This window comes from Aphelocoma coerulescens, chromosome 1 (genome assembly GCF_041296385.1).
Source record: "Aphelocoma coerulescens isolate FSJ_1873_10779 chromosome 1, UR_Acoe_1.0, whole genome shotgun sequence".
In the NCBI taxonomy this organism is placed as follows: Eukaryota; Metazoa; Chordata; class Aves; order Passeriformes; family Corvidae; genus Aphelocoma; species Aphelocoma coerulescens.
The window spans coordinates 72,652,237-72,668,274 of NC_091013.1; the positions used below are offsets into that span (position 1 = coordinate 72,652,237).

Sequence of the window (16,038 nt, forward strand, 5' to 3'; positions counted from 1 at the left end):
TGTTAAAAATTAAGAGCTCTTCTGTGCTAGTGAGGACTCCCTGTTACTTTCCATCTGTCCTGCATCCCAGGTGACTTTTGGTGAATTAAAAAACACTGCTTATCTTTGAGAGCTTTCCCCAGTGGAGCACAACACTTGTACCAAGTATTGTATGATTAAAGTTTTTTCTAGCTATGGTATCTTTCCTAATGCTTCTTACCTCGTTAACTTAGCACATGGAATCTATGCTATAGGTGAGCTCTTACTGCGGGTAAGACCACTGGAGAAACTTTGAGTACAGTTGTTAGGGAGAAATATGATGGGTAAATGGAGTTCTTTCAGAGACTTGTGAAGCATGATTTTCTTTCAGAAAGATTTGTGGCATGGAAGAAGGTAACTATTTCTGATAAAGTTCATTTCAGTAGTAAGCATTAGAAACAACTCAGTTCGAGCAGTCCAGATTGTTTTGGAAGCTGCAGGCAGTTGACTGATATTTTAAAATTTAAGCAGTATAATTTCTTTAACATTTAGAAGCAGAAAATCTAAACCATTTTCACAGGGTGAATGCATCCTGGAAACATGTGGCAGTTACCATGATTAACCATTGGAAAACAGTGCTGTGCTCTATCCTGTTGTAATGTGACTAAAAGTCCTTTGAGGATCAAAGGGAGTAATAACAAAGAACTCAAAGGTTCTGTTGCTGGGGTATGGGGCACAGGCACCTAGGACCTGTCAGTTTCTGATGTGAATGCTTTCAGTTAACACGTGAAAGCTGAAAGGACTTTAAAAAGAAGAAAGTTTAGAAAGAAATACTAGAGGATGCTTTATGGTATTTATTCAAGAGCTCTTCTTTCCTCATCTGATTGGTAGTGCATATAACCATAGTGCATAAAAATGATGGGAGTTTTCATAATTTTAAAAAATGTTTACATATCTGGTGGCATCACTGATGGGCAGCTAATCCAGCTAGGTATGCCTGGTAATAGTTTGCTACAGACTGAGTAAATACAATAAACACCTAATGATGGGAAAGCCTCAGGAACAGTAAACGTGACCAGCTAATACCAATGGGTAAAGATTTCACTGTTGGATGCAGAGCTGCAGAAATGTGTATTAAATGTGTATATGTGAACTAATTGCTTCAGGTAGTTACGTTGTGCCCTGATGCTGTTGGGATGAGCATTTAATGCTACAATTCCTATTGAGGAATGCTTTTCCTGTATTAAGTGGGCAGGGAGACAATATTATGTAAAGTCATTGATGACCTTGCATGGCGGCTGATAAGGCAGGCCAGGTGGGATGGGAGATCTGAGGCTGATGTGCAGGGCAGCCACATCCATGCTTGTACACCCTGCTGCTGCAGTGGTGTTAGACTGCTGAGGATCATTGTATAGTATGTTGTTGAATACTGTAAGGAAAGACTTTTAAAAGTCTAGCAATCAGCTTTGCCGTGGAGATTTTTATGCCTGAAGAATCTCTTCAGTCTATTATTTTAAATTATATATGCCCCAGAGCAAGTATAAATCATAGAATCAAAAAATACCAGGGTGGAAGGGACCTCAAGGATCATCTGGTCCAACCTTTCTTGACAAAAGCACGGCGTAGACAAGATCATGCAGCACCCTCACCAGATGCGTCTTGAAAGTGTCCAGCATTTGGGAATCCACCACTTCCTGGGGAGGTTATTCCAATGGCTGATTGTCCACATTGTGAAAAATGTTCCTTTTGTGTCCAATCAGAATCTCCCCAGGAGTAACTTGTACCCATTACACCTGGTATTTTCCATGCGTCTCCTTGTAAAATAGGAGTCCCCAGCTTCTTTGTAGGCACCCTTTAAATACTGGAATATGTTGATAAAGTCTCCCCTAAGCCTTTTCTCAAGGCTACACAAACCCAGTTCTCTCAGCGTCTCCTCATATGGCAGACTTTCCAGTCCTTTGATCATCTTTCCCCTCTCTGGGCCTTCTCCAATTTCTCCACATCTCTTTTGAACACTTTAGGTGTGTCCATTAGATAGGGAGATGAACAGCTCATAAATTCAGATGTTGCTCTGTTTCATGTTCAGTCAAATAGACTGATGGTTTTAATGTAGCAGCACAAAGGCATTTTGAGTTTTGTGAATGCAAAAAGGACTATTAATTCCAGCTTTATCCCTGAAAAGTTGAATGAAAAGACCCTTTCATATGTTTTGGTATGTCCTTTTCCTACCTTAGTAAGAACTGCTTCTCTTTAGCCTTTATAAAGGATGTAGTAGCTGAAAGGACGCTTTTTTCATGTTAAAGAAAAGAAAGAAAGTGAGAAACTGCAAAATGAGTTTAGAAGATTGTCAGCAGAAATATTTCATGGGGCTTACAGAGGACCCCTTTGTATGAAAGTGGGAGAACTACAGATATAAACTAAGTCCCTAAATGAGGCAATAGTTTGAAGTGGCATACCAGTAAAATTGGAATTTTTTTTTCCTCCCAGCTCTTCCACCTGTCTGAAGAGGGCATGGAAAAAACCCATCAGAAAAGTTCATAAAGGTTAAAACCTTTATGATTGTCAGTGATTTAGAGATTATTGGGTAAAGGCATTAAATAAGTGGAGTGTACAGTGACTGTATCATGGGCTGTATGTTGTTCTGTTACACCTTACCTTTAAAGTGTCGTGAGTTGAAAATGTGTTTCCTCATATTTATGCACACCATAGACCAGCACAATTGCTCAGCTAAATAAACAGGACATTTTCAATTATAAGGTGCCATTACCTTTGTGTGTTCTTGTCATTTATGAAATCAGTGGGTGGTTAATTAAATTGCTCCTTTGGACTCTCCTGAAGGCTGTGTATTAATTATATTTTAGTGTTGGTGTGCACATTTCTCAACTTTTTAATGAGGGTAAAAGTTGTTTACCTCTTCCTTTGGAAAGCCTTTTTTTTTAGATTATTGTAATATGGGGTTTTGTGGTAAATTTTTCTTTATTTCTTTCATATAAAATCTCATTATTCAGCTGCTCTTTGCAATCATGTGGCATGCTTAGTTTAAATGCAGTCTTAAAATGTTAAATTTCATGTTGCAAACTATTACTAAAGCTGCAGTCTGTGCATTAAACCCCATGTTGTTGGAAGGAATAGGTTCATCACTCAGGAGAACAGGCTTCCTTCAGCCACTCAGGTCTTTTGAAGACATGGCTTCTGAATGCAATTCTGGGGCTCACATCCAGAATTCTTGTTCAGCCTGTTGGCTGAGCAGGCAGATTTCAGCTGTCCTCTTCTGCTTTCCTCAGTAGTAGGAGCAGCGCTGATGCTTGCGAGTTTGGAGGGAGGCATGTGGCAGCAGGGCTGGGCTGGGGAGCAGCTTTTGTGTGGCAGGGTAAGGGCTGTGCTTACACACCCTTCCTCTGCTGTGTGGTGTTTCACCACACCGTTTCATGCAGCTGAGATCCTCATAGTAAAAATCGTGGTATCTTAGCAAAATGCCATTTCCAGCTATGACTTTATTTTAATTAATGTCACATGTACTGAAGGAGCCCCACGTAGGTGTAGTATTGGTGTGCTCACGGGGGAATACAGTAGCTGAGATTGGTTTGCGTTGGTTCTTCAGCTGAAATGGTGCATTACAAGTAGATGTAAGGACCCAAAGAAAATGCCCCTAGCCTGACATTGTCATTTTAGTGCTGTTGGAAATGACTCTAGCAGAGGTCAAAAGTTTTCTTAGTGCTATGTCTTCGAGATACAATCACTGGTTTTATATCATGGGAAGGAGCAGAATGGGCCTCACTTCTTACTGGACAATTTATTTAACTGTTCTGATGGTCTCACCAGGAGTGATGTCTCATCTAAGCCATGCAGCTCTTCTGTGAACCAGAATGACATCAGTCCTCTTCATTATGCTGTTTATCCAATCCTGTTTGTTTAAAACCAATGCAAGCCAAGAAGAAGCAAGAAAAACAGTTTTGCTACTTTTTCATATGGATGATTTACTTTGCAGTCGTGTTTTCTCAAGTGGAGGGTATTATAAAGGCCACCCTGAAGTCTTCTGAAGCATCCACTGAGACCTCAAACTGAACCTTTTGCTGCTGGAGAACACTCTTGTACAGCTCATTTATCATGGTGTTTGTAGATTTGGGGTTTTATTTTCATGCACTTCATGGAACTAAGAGAAGGAAGAGGATGGGCTGTAAATCAGCCCAATTTTGTAGTATTCAAAAAACCAGGAGCTTAATTTGAAAGCAAATCATAACAATTTTTTCCCCTCCTTTTCTAATTGACAAAAGTAAAGCCATTTCAGGATGTGAAATGGACTTTCTGCATTGAAGACACCTCTAGTATTGAGATACTGAATTATAAAACTATACAGAAGTTGAGACTTTTTCAGGAAGTACGTGCAGTTTTGAGAACAGTTTCAATGTCTAACTTTCTTCTTCAAAAAAGCAGGATTTTTTTAAATAGAGGAGTGGAAGAAAGAAAAAGGATGTTACATAATGCAATTTGTTGTTTTTCTTGCAAACATTGTGTTGCTTTACATAGTATTTATAGCATATAGCAGGACAGAGACTCAAAATGTCGTGTCTGTGTTGTGAAGCCACCGTATGCACGGAGTTACTGTGAGGATTCCTGCGCGGGTCATCCCCGCACACGCTCTCTGGGTGTGCTTACCAAACTGTGATGTGCTGCATGGAGTAGCAATGTCTCATTATGCGTTCATGAGAAATTGCTGGCGACATTTTAGCCCGCAGTTAATTTTAATGTTAAGTTTAGGTTTTGAGAAGGACACGGTGTAAGAGAGTGCCTGCAGATCTTTTACACTGACTCCTGCTCCGGTTATTCGTTGCTGAGCCACAGCTGTTAGGGCTTCACTCATATTCATGTGAGGTTAGGTGATTAATTTACTGCTTTAAGGAAATCAAACCCCGAGAGCTGCTTAGTGGCTTTAGGAGGAACTGGTCCTGTTTTAATTACCCACTGGTGATTTAATTTGTGTATACCGGCATGTCAACAACCTTTTTCCTTGGAGTTCTTGTTGTCATGTGATATCCCCTCCTCCAGGAGACCAACAGTATGTTCTTCTGTTCCTGTTGGGCAGGTGTTCTGTGCTCCCTCCTTGCCTCTGCTGGGATGGAAGGCTAAGAAATGTAGACTAAAAAGGTGATGAAGGGAAGGGGCTGTCATGCTCTGTGTTGCAGGTTTTGTAACAGATCCTGGGTGCCGGCTGCCAGGGAATTGTACCAGGGTGTTTTCAGGGCTCTGCTCGGCATTTTAAGGATGCTCCTCTTCAGAGGCTGGGCGATGAGTCCTTAACTGCAGGTTAGACCCTGTGATGAGAATTAAAAACGAGAAATGAGGGGTATGCTTTTGATTCAGCTTGTTTCAAATGCATAGGTTATTCAAACATGAGTATAATGTGAGTCTCTTTTAAATTAGCTGGTTTGTGCTTTTTGGTTTTGTTATTTTTTTTTTTCTTTTTCCTAGGCTTTTTCCTAAATTATATGGTTCTCTGGTATGTTTTATTTTTTTTAACAGGCTGATGCTTTGCAAAATGTTGTGGTCAGGAATCTAGATTTCACTTGACTAAATTGTATGTATGTATGTGAATTTTTAAAGATTAAAAGAAATTTAGCTTTGCACAGTTGTAAAATTCAATTTTAAAAAACACATTGCATGAATTACGTGAGATAATCTTACAGAGTATCTTTGTTGTCAGGAGGTGAGAAGAAGGGAAATAAAATGAAATATTTATGCAGATACAAGCAGAGGTCTGTGTACCTTCTGCCTGAAATTAAACCAACGTCCTCCTTTCTCATGGCTATTTGTATTATTTATAATTGCATGAGATGTGTATCAAGAGGGTGGCTGGGGAATAAGCTCTTAAATGTGAAAGCTCTTTGGTCTCCTAGGATACGTGTGTAGTAGTAGTTGTACAGTTATCCATAAGGTTTTCCAGTGGGCATCCTAGAAACCCCTGGTAAACTTCCAGGTAGCCTTTATTAACCACCTCGCAAAAAAAAGGTTGCTCATTTTGCTGGGTGCTGTGCAGAGCATGCAAACTTTAAGTAACACAAGTCCTTTGATTAAGACTTATTTAAAAATTGGGAAGGGGTGATATGCTTCTGAAAAACAGAGCGAGAAACTGAAGATCATTCAGGCATTTGTTCCTTCTATTTTTAATAAATCTGTTTGCCTTCAGGATTTGTTGATGTGTAGGAATTTTGAAATAACTGCACTTGATGTTTCCAAGTGGAAATGTTTGTCCCAAAGAATAATTCCCATTTTGCTGTTTTTCCAGGATTTGAGGAGGGGAAGGAAGGGGAGAGAGAAATGGGAGGGCAAGTGAGGCATCAGGTCTGGCTGTCAGGAGTTGTTTCTTTTAATTGCAGATTGGAAGTTGTTGGTGAGGTTCAGTGGTTTTTTTGGTATATTTTCTTACCCTAAACATACTGTGTATCAATACTAACAATAATTATTTGGGATAAGGTTCTATAGCTACTTCATGGCATGCTTTGGCCCCCAGTTTTCCACTAGTTAGGAATCTCTAAGCCAAAACACCCCCTTGGTTGCATTTGCAAGTTTGAAGGGAGTCAGGAGGCTAGTGGAAAACAAGGGTCTCCAGCCAGCAAGAACCTCAGCCGATGTGCTGTTCTCCAAATCCATCATCTAGAAAAAAACCACACCTTTTATTATATATGGGAAAGCTGCAGTGATTTATTTTCATGTGGAAAAAAAAGTCTTTGTAAACCCTTTCTGTTTTATATTCCACTTAGTAATAAGGGTTGGCTAAAGCAATACAACATGCTTTAATAGCAAAGTATCAGTTCGAATTTAACTTTATTGAAACTTAATATTCAGTTAAACTGGTCTGATAGGACAAGCAGTAAATCTGAGTTCATACTTTTGTAGTCCTGAAGTTTACAAAGGGAAATGTATGCAAATTACTCCCTTTAGCCAAAGTAGGGTACATTATTGCGGAAGCTTTCCAGTGTAACTTACTGGTTCCGTGAATAGTTTTGTCTTTTCTGTCTTAAAATTCTTCAGCTAGGATGGCCTTTTCATGACTCTGTCCTCCCTGTATCTTTCATTTACAGTGTCAAGTTGCCTGGGATATTATTTATTGTTTCTGTATTCTCATCCTGTATGACTGATATTAAGAGGCAGTGTTGCTTGTAGCTGAGTCTTCTGCTTTTAAAGTTGTCTCCTTTGAATGAAACTCTCATCATGTTCTTGTCTGGACTTCAGGCTTTCAGATTGCACACAGAAAGGACAGGATAAAGGCTTTTAATTACCCTGTTTGCTCTCCTCTTGGTTTGTTAAATTGAAATTATTAGCTTTTTAACTCTGAAAATCAGTGAAAATCAAGGCTGTTTTCTTATTGCAGAATGAAACAGTTCTTCACTGAAGTGTGGAAAGTTGGGTTTCTGACCCAAATGTCTGTGTCTAGGTGGAAGCTAGTAACTATAGAGCAGAGTATTGTTTGGGGTATTTTGTGGAGGTTCCCTCATGCTTCTCTGTATTAGAAACTTGATGCAGAAGGGACCCTTCTCAGGATAGTGTGCACTTGTTTTCCGGGTATTCCTTAGCTTTTTTTAGTGACTGCCAAATGAAGATGACTTATGGCATTGTCTGTTTGACCCGCTTAGACCCAGTTCCTTTGAGTCACTGCACTGCTCTGAACTTGATGGTATGTTTGAGTTACTTCTTTAAAGATCTGGGTTTTACCAACAGCCAGTTTGCAGGTGAACTTCCGAATAACTCCTTGACTCCCTATCGCTGCTGATAGGAGCAAAAAAGCTTGGAAGTATGCTATTTCCAAATAATCCGTTGCCTGAAGCTATCCTGGCCTTATGAACACAGATGCTGCTTGCTGTCTCTGTATGAAGGGTAGGCAGGTGTCTACAGCCCCTCTGGTCCTTGTGTTGCATTTCTGGTGTCCCACAGTCTTTGTGCACAGCACTGCTCCCTTTTTGTGGAAAAGAAATACATCTCAGGGGAATGTGTGTCCTTATCTTGGAGACACCATAATACTTTGGAGTCATTTGCACAGCTCCCAGTGCAGCTGCGGTGTTGTCTGGGATGGTTTCTGGCTTTTGGACAATGTAGCAATTTAAAAAAAAGTTTATGAAGTTAAAAAAAAAGTTTAATTTAAGTATCTGGCATAAAACATGTGAAAGTGTTTAGTCTGAGTTGGGAGTTAAAAAAAGTATGGAAATAAAAGATGGTTTGAATTTTTTATGTCTGTGAACCTAGCCTAACTAGTTGAGAAGTGCTTGGTTTGGGAAAATGAAGATTGTGGTTAGAGAGAGTGCAAAGAAGATGGGTACTCCAGAGGGCGAGTCGTCTGCCTCTTAAAGACCTTTTTCCAACAGCACTGCTAATGAAGTAGTATCCTTCAAAGCAAGACTGGTATTTTAAAAGCTAGCTCTTAAGGTTTGAATATATAGAATAAATGAGGAAGTGAAAATTGTGTCATCCCCCACAGAATCTCAAATGCAAAATTTCAGCCTGCTGAGAAGAGATTGGACAGGGAGGAGGAGGAGGAGGAGAAGGTTGGCTCCTTCCCGATGTAGCATGTTTCTGTCAGCCTCTGTTGCTGCAATCATTTCGACCATGGATACAGAAAAGTGGTGCCTGAAGTTAGGAATCTGAACTGGTAGGACTCTTTAGCACACCACTCCTTTACCACTGTCTTCCCAAAATGTGGTGAATTGGAATTCCCTGGTGATGTGAGTAGATGTCTTATATATATTTTGCAAATTCATTATTAACTGTCTTATGAACTGAAATGCATTTTTCTTTCCTAATGTCATGCCTTTGGTTTTTTTAACAATTTGGGTTTTGTTTGCTAGATGAGTGTAGCAGTTGGAGTCCGATGCCTCCCCACCCTAGCAAGCTTCTGAGCTTTCACCCATTTGCTTGTAGCCTTCTGTGAGGACTTAGCTCTCTTTTATTGAGCAATTCTATTCTAGTTTATTTATTGATTTATAGTTCTATTAATAGATCTCTTCTGTATAATTTCTGCCTGTGGCTGCCAGTTTGATGTTTTACACGGGTGCTTCCACTTAACCTGTTTTTAGTGTCATTTTTTTTCTTTGATTTTTACTACTCACTTAGAAGGTAATGATTTTAATTTTTTGCCTTTGTTTAGGAATGTTACCTTTTCTTAAAGAGAATGAGACTACTGAGGAAAGCGGACAGAAATGCTGTAACAGCAATTCTGCTCTTCCACATTATTTATTCTGCAAGGGGGAGTTAGGAGATTGCTGCTTAATATTTAGCCCCTGTCACTCATGTGAGAATACATACCAGGGCCTGTTGGCCTGCTGTGTTTGTGCTACTGTGCGTCTTTGTTAACATTTCTCACTTGAATCTTAAAGGACTGTTTTTCAACAGTGTAACCACCAAAGTAGTTTCTTTCTGAGGGCACTAACAGGATTCAGAGGACACGCTATAGCAGCCAAACTTTGCACCTCAGGCAGGTAAAGAGCTGCACCGTAGAAGCTTCCCTATGTAATAGCTAGTGAAATTCTATATTTTAACGTGTGTGTGTGTATATATGTATATATAACGTGCAATCAGGCAAGCTAATACAGAATGTGAAATAAAGAGCTGGCAAACATGGTTAGGGGATAGAGAAGTGTTTTTGGAAAAAATGTTCATTCAACAACTGTTGTCTCTACTTTTTCTTCCTGGCTGTGTAATTACAAGAGCTGAAGTGGAGAATATATGATTCCTACAGCAGGACTAAAAACAAATGCAGGCTTTGCTTCCATATTCTTTGTGTCTGTAAAATACGTATAATCAGACTGGATTTTACATAGTCAACTCAGTGTCCACTTCCTTTTCTGAGTCCTGTCTGGAGGCCTCAGATCAAGCAGTAGTCTACTGTGTATGTAAAGACCTGTTTGCATACAAAGTATTTAAATGGATTTAATTTAAGATAATATTTGTATATTTTAAGACTACAACTTCTAGATCTAACATGTTCTTACTATGTAAATTTTGCTGATGTGTGGAGCCATTTATTTTCAGTATCTGTACAGAGTATGTCTGTTGCAGTATGACAGGTAGCCTAACTGGAAGGTCTCAGTGTAAAGGTTTTAATTTCTGAAAAGCATCTTACAAAATAATATGGAGGTATTTAGTGCAACTAATGTTCTGCCTTTTTTGTGTGCCCAAAGCTGGGTCAGGCAGCTAGCTCTGAAAATAACCTTTTTACACTTACCAGAAGGAAAGTTCCTCCTGGAAATTAACTGGAAATTAAGTTATGTACAGCAGCAAAGTGAAATGTCTTCAGCAGACTTAATGGGGAGAGGCACAGCCATCATACTCAAGTGTTAAGAATCAAAGAACTTGCCTTTACTGTGGAGTTAATTCAAATGACGGCTATTGCATGGCATCCTAACATAATTCCCAGGCATGAGTAGAGACTGCTCAGGCATGGCAGCGCTTTTTGGAATGAGTCACCTGCTTGCCAAGGGATGGCCAGAGCCAGCCCAGCTTTCTCTGATCCCTGGTTGTGCTGGGCTGCAGACCAAGTGGGGCAGTTGTGGTGGTGAGTCGGTCACTCTGCATGCAATACCGCTGCTCATGGGCAAGTTATAATTTGGCCTGCACCCAGGTAACCTGAGCTAAATACTCTTTTGCCTGTGGGCTTAAGGCAGCTCTTATTTTCTTCTTTTTCTCGAGAGTTCTGATGTGGTGATACTTGTTTTATTTTATTAGGGAGAAAATAAGTAGTCTCTAGGCAGGGCAGACCGGTTTAGGAGGTTGCCTTAGCTCATCAAGTGATGTTCCTTAGCTGCTGGGATTTGGCAGGTTGAGGCTGAAAATTGAAGCTGCCAGCTTCAGACCAAGTCTAGAGCATCCTCTGCACTCTTTCTGCTGTACTTTCAAGTTTCTTCCTCTGGCCATGGGTTGCCATAGGCTCCTTGCAGGCCAGGAGCACTCACTCCTGCAGAGGACTCTGCCTCCTTTCCTGCAGAAGGATGACCGTGTGGCTTATCATTGATCTGAGCTGTCTCTAAACCATGTCCTCTTGGCTCTGTCTTGCACAGATCTTAGAAATGCCTGTTTTCAAAGAGATTGGAGCTTTTTGTTAGCTTAGGAGGTAGCTTCATCTTTTTCATGCTACGTCTAAGCTAAAAAACTGCTTAGTAACAGCATAGTTAACCTTTGAAAATAGCTTTCATCATCACTCAGGTTGTGATTGATGGGGGAAACCAGCTGTAACAAGTTGCGCAAGGTGGCATATGCCTGAAGGAAGATATGGGATGGTGTTTCTCCCTGAAAATAGTTAAGTCCTACAATTTAACTATTCAGAAAGTTCTTTCATCCTTTCCACCCCTCCACCCCCAGCTTCTCTCTGTCATCAAAGCTATTTCGTGATTAATCCCAGTGCTGTCTCCCTGGATTTCCTCCATGCACACCCGTAGGGATGGGGGCTGGTTATAAAGAAGTGCAGAAAAAGGGAACATAGCTCTCCGATTCCTTTATTTTCTTTGAATCACTACTGCTCCTTAAAATCTGAATTAATCAAATCAAGTTCTCTCTGTACATGTCCAGGAATGAGCTACGTTTAATCTTGTTAAGTGTATTCTGTTCATCCACAGAAGTCCCCGTTTCAGGGCAAAGTGCGTAGGGGAGGGCTTTCCAGAAGGTTTAGCATCTTGATGGACAGCTTTCTGCTGCCTTCATCTCTCCCAGCAGAAAGGGTGGCACATATGGCAAGGGCTGGTGGACAGATTGCACGGCAGAAAATATTCATGGCAGATAAGCAAATGTTTTACTCTTTCTTGCTTTTCTCCTCTGCTCCATCAGCAAGAAGAAAGCCTCACTAATTGTCTCCTTTTCATGGATTTTTGACTGTTGGGGTACTTTTTTCACTTCCACTGGATATAAAAGCCCACCTGTTACAGCAGCAGTAATTAAATACTGCTTTCCTTATTCTTTCGGTGCTAGGAAGGAAATTTGGTTTTGGGTCTTCTGGCAGGTAAGTCTGCATTTCTTCACTTCTATTTAATTTTGTTTCTTTCTATTTACTTTTTTGCTGCTGCAAAAATCCAGAAATGAGTTTTAGGAATTTGGAGGTTTCTTGCAGATTTTTTTAATGCACTTAAACCTAAAAGTTGCAAACCTGCTCGATTGTTGAGAGTCCTTGGAGCATCTTGATTCCCCAGGTGCTTGTCCTGTGTTTGGGGGTTCCTGCCATGGCATGATTTCTGACACAGCAGGATTAGCTCCCAGAAACAGGCACGTCCCCTTCCACTTAACAGAAAATTTTATGTACCTCCAGAAAATGGATCTTCTTGCAAATTGTAAAGGCAGCTCCTACCTCTCTTATGAAACATAATGGCAGAGAAAGGCAAATGCTTGAGTAACACTTTGATAGGGTGGGCAGCAGTGCCTGGAGAAAAGAGGGTGCAAGTTCAGGTTCCTCAGTGGGGTTTGTGCTTCCTGCAGACCAGGACAGCTGACTGGCCATCCAAACCTGGGTGGCTCTCATCTAGCTTGGCTTGTGTGTCCTACTTCCTCCTTTTTCAGCGTTACTCTTGCTCAGTAGGACTATGCAAAATTTAATCTGTAGATGCGTAGATGTATCGTTGTTAAAGATTCATACTTGCCTCCTTTTCTTCTGTTCTGAGATGATTTATCAGATGTAGCTCTGTATTTGCTATAAAGAATGGATATTTCATTGCAGGGACCTCTGTATAGTCACAGTCCTTATCTTTCCTGTCTCATTTGAGACCAATTTGACGAAAGTAAAGCTATTTTAATCTCCTGGTCTCAAAATAGAAGCCATTCCATTTGTGCCATAGAAGATGGCTGCAGCAGGATCTTTGTCTGGTAGAGCAAAACCTTCTGCCTGCTTGTTTTATCTCTGGGCACCAAGTCCCTCTTTCCTGTCATCCCGATGTTGAGCATTCCTGGGTTTGAGGTGGTGGTTTTGGGAGGTGGGCATCATTCATCATCTCTCCCAAGGATGGTCAGTCTTGTGCTTCCCCTCAGTTTCCCTTTCCCAAGCATCTCTTCGCTTTCTGGTTGCTCGGATCCCCTCAACCTGTGCAGGCAGCTGTGGGGCAGAGAGGGCAGCGCGGACGGCGCTCCTCGGTCCCCCTGCCTGGCAGCGTCTCACACCCCTGTACAGCAGGGACCCTTAATGTTGCGATGGTAATTAAAGCCCATAGCCCCCAGTTGCCACGGAAACGCAGCACTCCACAAATACGAAACACAACTTACGGTCCTGTTAATTTTCCCAAACGCTCCTTATTTGTCAGATTTAAGCAGGGTTTCATGTTGCATCCTTGAAAAATGCTGTACTGTGAAAATACCCAGCAAGGGAATGCGTGTGCACTTTTTTTTGTTTTTGAGGAATTTCGTATAAAAACCCTCACCCCTGGGGCAGGGAGGGAAAGCTGTCACCTGTGACCCATTGCCTTTGCAGTGGTGATGCCACATCAACACCTGGTGTAGGGCTGACTCCTTGTCTGTGAGGGCATTCTTTTGATGGAACAAAAAGACTAGCAAAGACGCAAAAAAAAAATCTCTGGAGGAATGGTTTTACTGCAAGCCCAGCATTGCGTGGTTGTGGTTCAGTGGAACAAAGTCACCATTCAGGCACAATATTATTTAGTTTGAATGTAAAAATTCCAGTCATTCTGCTGAACAACTTAAAAACATGGAAAAGGTTGCTCATCAGCACAAAAAATAGGTGTATTGGATAATTGGCGTGCAGTGACAGTGGGGCTGCAGCTTTAGCAGAAAGTGTCTCAGGCTAATTGCTGTGCTCTGTCCATCTCTTGTAGATTTTTGACTTGGAGCTGCCAGGTGCCATGTTTTGACAAAAATTTCATTTGTTTGCATATTCAAAAGAGGAGGAGTCTAACAGGATTATTGCCTCATAAACTTGGACAAGGATTGAATCGGGGTTTGGTGTTTGAAGGCAGTGCAGCCCTCGGATATCAGTATGACTAACATAGAATGTAAAGTCAATACATGTTGCATCATTTGTTTGCTATATGGCTTTAATATTAAAGCAGAGATTGTATCTAATGAGCTAGGTCACACTTATTGGGAGATGGGAAATAACATTTTTCCCCTGTGGTGATGTTTGCTAGCTATTTATTCTCATTGTTTTTTATTAATTTCTTCTGTCTTTTATTCTTCCACTTAAGCTAGGGTCTGCTTTGAGAACAGTTAGAAGTCATCAGCCTGATGCTGATATTCTGTGAAGAATACTGGACTGGGAACTAAGAACTAATGTTTAATTAATGTATTATGTGGTTTTAAGCAATGGTTTTAACCACTGTCTAGTTACCCTTTCCTGGGGCTTATGTCGATCCACTCCTGACTGCTCAGAGAGCCTTTTCACAGCTGTGGCATTTGAATGAAGCAGGGGAATTTGGGAATTACAAAACCCTTCCTAGTTACCTTAGGCAGTCAGGGGCCACGGAGAACAGATTTTGGAAATCCTGTGACATTTTAAAATTAAGCCAACCTTTCCTGAAATCCAGGGTGACGGCCGTGCTGTTGTTCAGAGTTATTGATTGCTGTGTGTTATGTATTGCCTTGCAAGGTCAAATCTGCCTGCCCAGGACAGGACTGCCTGAATTTAGGGTCACATGAAACCTTTGCCGTGGCTGTTACAATTTTTTCCGTATGCTCCCTTTCCACACTGGAGAGGGATAAGGAAGGGTTATACTAAGGCATTCCTGTGATGCCAGCAGGCAGCAAAATTTTGGGATCTCATCTCCTCTGGGATGAAGAGGAGAACCAATACCCAGTGGCCTTTAATCAAGGGGAAAATACAGGTGGACAGCTTTTCACTTGCAGCTGGTTTAAACTACACAGTAGAAATTAATCATTGATTCAGTGGTTAGATAGATCTCTGTGCAAATACATCCCTTCTGGTTAGAGAGTTTTCAGGCACAGAAATGAGATTTGCATCCCAACCATTTTGGGATACAGGGACAATGGAGTCCTCCAAAGGAACAGGGGTGTCATTCATCTCAGGGTATTCTTTTGACATTTGCTTTTGGTTGAGAAAATTGCGTAGACAGTTGTAAACAAAATAGAAAATTGGGGTATATTAAAGGTAATTTTTAAAGAGATTAGTTGGTAAGATGGATGTTTTGCATAGTTGTTTACTTCTGGGGTATACTTGGGTTTTTTGTAAAATTTTGAACAGTCACTTAATGGGCTGTAAATCTCTAGGATTTTAATAAGATACTTTAGAAATAGGTTGCTTAAATCTCTGCGACTGTTAATTGCAAAATACATGTTTCCATTAACTTCAAACTGAAACTAGTGTTAATTATTTGTGACTTATGTAAAGACAACTACAGTTAAAAGGTTAAATTATTGCTACAATTCTAGTTTGCTTGTGGTTTGCTTTTTTTAATTTTAATAGTGCCCATTCAGACAGAAGGAATAAACATTGTGAAATCTGATGTAGGTATAAAGACTGACATCTTCTGCTTTTGTAAAAATGTGTCGAGCTTCTCCAGAGAATGTTTGTTGAATCAATAAATCAGAACTAGAGGAGGCCTAAGGATAAGGCTGTCTTTTTCAGTCTAAAATTTCTCTTGCACACTCTTCACTTAAAAAAATAAAATAAAAATTTGCACAGCTGGATGTCCAGTCTTGTCCAGTTCCCAAGTAGATTGTAATTTAAAACTGAAAGCAGGGCACCACCTGCAGTATTTGACTGTTTCAATGAAGTCCTGGGAAAATTACTTTCTAGGGAATTACATGACTTGAATAACAGGCCTGGCTGCCTCTTTTACCCGCTTCATATTTTTTATAATTCTGGTTATTTTTCCTGTTTGCAGCTTTCCTGGGCTGTTATCATCCTGTGGAGCTGGTGATCTGCTGTGATAAGAGATACAGAAAATAATGTAAGGGATGCAGAAAGAGGGTCGAAGTAGGGTATTTTAAATGGCAGTGCTCTGGTATTGTGGATTTCAGGGATATAGTACTTTACATCAGGGAAATGTAGTCCTGGCCGGTCATCCCAGCTGTTGCTCAGACCACAAATTCTGTGTTTGTGAACTTTGTAAATAAATTGATATTTTGCGCTGGGAACAGATGGTA

The 16,038-nt window shown here is 40.6% G+C and overlaps 1 protein-coding gene across 7 annotated transcripts in view; it reads left to right on the forward strand.

The window, feature by feature from the left end:
• LNX2 (ligand of numb-protein X 2) overlaps positions 1–16,038 on the forward strand; it is a 59,745-nt gene that overhangs the window by 13,534 nt on the left and 30,173 nt on the right. For 3 of the 7 annotated variants that reach the window (XM_069012833.1, XM_069012823.1, XM_069012825.1), the window contains exon 2: positions 15,777–15,842. The exons of the other annotated variants lie outside the window; for them this stretch is intronic. The gene's annotated coding sequence lies outside the window, so the exon portion shown is untranslated. The remainder of the gene's footprint in view (positions 1–15,776; positions 15,843–16,038) is intronic. 7 annotated transcript variants of the gene reach the window in all.